Genomic DNA, 4,304 nt, shown 5'->3' with positions numbered 1-4,304 from the left:
CCATATTAATACCATTGTCTGATTATTTCCACATTCTTTTGGGTCATCATCTATCTTTGGAATGGGCACAGATACAGATTTCTTCCAGTAGTAGGCCAGGTAGCTATCTTTCCAAATTTTAATATTTTACCCATAGAATCTTTCAATATTGCATATTGAAGCTCTTTAGTTTTTTTCTTCATTTCCTTCAGCTTGAGAAATGTTGATTGTGTTCTTCCCTTTTGATTCTCTAACCCTAGATCTTTGCAGATTTTATTATAATATTTGACTTTGTCTTCTTGAGCTGCCCATTGAAATTTTCTGTTCAGCCCTTTTACCTTCTCATTTCTCCTATTTGCTTTACATCTCTATGCTGGAAAACAAATTTCAGAATCTCTTCTGACATCTATTTTGGTCTTCCCTTTTTTCTTGTCTTCTTAATGACCTTTTGCATTTTTCCTGTATGATGTTCTTGTCATCCCACAACTCTTCTGGGCTTTGATCTTTAGTGTCTACTGCCTCAAATCTGTTCTTCAGTTGATATCTAAATTCAGGTGGGATATGTTCAATTTCATATTTTGTCTCTCATGGACTTGTTTTAATTTTGTTGAGCGTCAGCCTGAACTTGGAAATGAGTAATTGGTAGTCTGTTCTATAGTCTGCCTCTGGCCTTGTTTTGGCTGATGACTTGGTGCTTTTTCACAGTCTCTTTCCATAGAGGTAGTTAGTTTGATTTTAGCAGTTCCATCTGGTGAGGTCCATATGTATAGTTGTTTTTTATATTGATTAAAAAAGGTATTTGCAATGAACAAGTCATTGGTGTTGAAAAATTGTATCAAGGCAATCACTAGCACTGCTTCTATTACCAAGGCCATATTTTCCAACCACTGATCATTCCTCTTTGTTTCCAACCTTTGCATTCTAATTGCCAGTAATTATCTTTTTTTTTTTAATAAATGTTTTATTGTGAATTGTGTGATAGTTTACATGGGAGTATCCATATATCTTGATTGCATGTTTGATCAATTTCAGACTGAAGAAATTGGTAGAATTTTTCAATTTCATCATCACTGGCTTCAGTGGTTGGTGCATAAATTTGAATAATAGTTGTATTAACTGGTCTTCCTTTTTTTGTTAAGTACCATGGAGTTGGTGCCAAGTCATAATGACCCTGCACAGGGTTTCCGAGGCTGTAAATCTTTACAGGAGCAGAACGCCTCATCTTTCTCCCGCGGAATTGCTGACGTTGAGGTTGGCAGACCAACTTGTAACCACTACGCTACCAGAGTTCCTTGGTCTTCCTTTTAGGCGTACAGATATAATCCTATCACAGAAAGCATTGTACTTCAAGATAGATTTTAAGTGGTTTTTTTGATGATTTCCTCTTAAGTTTGTCATTCTCAGCATAGTAAGTAAATCATATGATTGTTAGATTCAAAATCATCAATACCAGTCCATTTCTGCTCACTAATGCTTAGGATATTAACATTTATGTGTTCGATTTCATTATCGACAGCTTCCAATTTTCCTAGATTCATACTTTGTACATTCCATATTCCAATTATTAATGGATGTTTTCAGCTGTTTCTCCTCATTTTAAGTTATGCTCCATCAGCAAATGAAAGTCCCGAAGGCTTTACTCCCCATTCACGTCACCATGGTCAGCTCTGCTTTGAGGAGGCAGCTCTTTCCCAATCTTATTTTTAGTGCCTTCCAACCTACGGTGCTCATTTTCTGGCACTGTATGTGACAGTGTTCTGTTGCTCTTCATCATGTTTCAGTGTTCAATATTCTGCTGCTATCTGACAGTGTTCCACTACTATTCATAAGGTTTTCAGTGACTAAATATTCAGAAGTAGTCCATCTCTCCTTCTTCTTAGTCTGTCTTAGTCTGGAAGCTCATCTGAAATCTGACCTCTATGGATGACCCTGCTGTTATTTAAAATACCAATGGCATAGCTTCCAGAATTATAGCATCACACAAGCCACCACCATACGACAAACTGACAGATAAGTGGTAGTGTTGGAATTATTGGAGACACAAAAATAGTAACTCTGAACAAAGTTGAATTTTATTTTTTTAGTTTCTATATAGTTTTTGGAGGTGCCCTGATGACACAGTGGTTACAGTGCTTGGTTGCTAACCAAAAGGTCAACAGTTCAGACCTACAGGAGAAAGATGTGACAGTCTACTTCCTTCAATATTTACATCTTTGGAAACCCTTTGTGGCAGGTCTACTCTATCCTATAGGGTTACTGTGAGTTAGAACTGGCTTGGCAATAGTAGGCTTGGTGTTGCTATATAGTTGTTGTTGTTTTGGGGTTTTTTGGTATATAGTTTTTGAATTTAAAGTATTTTATCCAAGCATCCATCCCCAAATCTGCAAACATCCATTACATTCAGCCATAGTACCTCGTCATTTCATTTTAACTAGAGTTTTTTAGAATTCTGTTGTTTATAAAGAGGAAATGTGGCCAAAAGAAATTAATTTCACTGTAATTATTTATTAGTTTTTCACTGTGTTGATCATTTTGCTGTTTTACTATTTTTATTTATCTTGCATGTTACTTGTGTCTCTTGGATCAAAAGACTCATTCATCAGTATGCACATTTTTCAGTTACTGTCCTCTGTATGTTTTTGTCTTCACTTTAATGAAATCCTGTTAAACATATGGTGTAGCTTTTAATTCTAAATTCTGTATTTCTTATCATTCGCATGCCTCTCTACTTCATTCTGAATAACTTTATTAGCTATTTCCAATTCTCTGTCCTTTTGTGTCTAATTTACTGTTTAACTTTTCCATTGAGCTTTTAATTCCATTGACTATCTTTTCTAAGTTTAGAAATTCTACTTAGTTATTTTCCAACCTACCTTTTCTTTTTGTTTACTGAGTTTTATTCTTTCTTTATGGTTCTGTGGTGCACCTCAATTATTTGATCAAGTTATTCTAGCCATAGTCTTTGTAATGCTCTCCAAATGACTGGGTTTGGACCATATAAATAGTATGTATAAACCTCTGACTTGGGGATTGGTCAGTTTTGCCATTCCACTGTTTATGAAATGATCCATCTCAGAAGCAGGAGCTGGGGAATTCCACTAACATCGAGAAAGAAGAGCCAGGAATCAAGTGTGTGCTTTGGACCCTGAGATCCCTGCACTGAACTTCTTCTGTCCAGATGACAGAGAGCTGTGATACCAAAGAAGCGGTGGTGCAGTGATGTGGCAGAAATCGGCAGCAGCAGAGGCAATAGCACCAAGAGCACAAGACAGAGTGGTGGGCCTCCCAGCCCACAGAATGAGTACAGCTGAGTGCTTTCTATGAGGAAGCTCACTGGCAGAGTTTGTTGACTCTAGGCACTTAATCTGGAGAGCTAGATTTGCTCACCTATGGAGCTAGAGCCCAATGCCTTCAGAGTGGTGTGTCCTTTGGATGTTTATCACCCCACTAAAGGAGCTTTGTTGTTGGGAGCAACTAAACCGAAGGTCTCAGACGGGGGAAGTCTATCTGATCCTAGAGAGGCCTGATCCTTAGAACCTAGGTCAGATGCCTCAAGAGCACCAGATCATCCCTTTCAAAGCCCTGAAAGAACTCAAATCAGCAGTTACTATGTATGGACCTACTGCCCCTTTTACTTTAACTTTATTGGACACAATTGTAATTGAGGCTCTATGTCCATAAGATTGGCAGACTATATCTAAGGCCTGCCTTTTGCCAGGAGACTATCTTATGTGGAAAGCAAGCTGGTGTGAGCTTAGCGCTGAGCAAGGAGAAAGGAATCGAAACCATAATGTTCACATTACCTTGGATATGTTAGTGGGTACTGGAGATTATGCAGTGACAGCCCAGCAGCTACATTTTACTGTTCAGCCATATCAGCAGATCAATATAGCTGTACAAAGGGCTTAGAAGAAATTACCCACAAAGGGAGAAAGGTCTTTGGACATATCTAACATCAGACAAGGTCCTGAAGAACCTTATCAGGAGTTTGTAGCTCGCTTGTTACAAGCAATGGGATGGACTATCTCCGATGTCCAGGCCAGACAGCTAATAGTGATACAATTGGCCTTTGAAACTGCTAATAAGTGTTGTAAGGAGGCCTTTCGGCCTCACCAGAAGAGAGCTAGTTTACAAGAAATGATCAAGCTCTGCGCCAAAATTGGACCCTCTTACCTACAGGAAGTGACACTGGCTGGCGCCATGCAGCAAGCCTTCCAAGGGAAGAATAGCAACAACCATGGGGCCTGTTTGAAAGGATCTGAGGGAGAGGTTACCTGTGGTAAGGAAGGTCATTTTACAAGAGACTGTGGGCAGTGCCAGAGTGC

The sequence above is a fragment of the Chrysochloris asiatica genome, unplaced genomic scaffold, assembly GCF_000296735.1.
Source record: "Chrysochloris asiatica unplaced genomic scaffold, ChrAsi1.0 scaffold00245, whole genome shotgun sequence".
NCBI lineage: Eukaryota > Metazoa > Chordata > Mammalia > Afrosoricida > Chrysochloridae > Chrysochloris > Chrysochloris asiatica.
Note: the sequence above shows the minus strand (reverse complement) of the source record.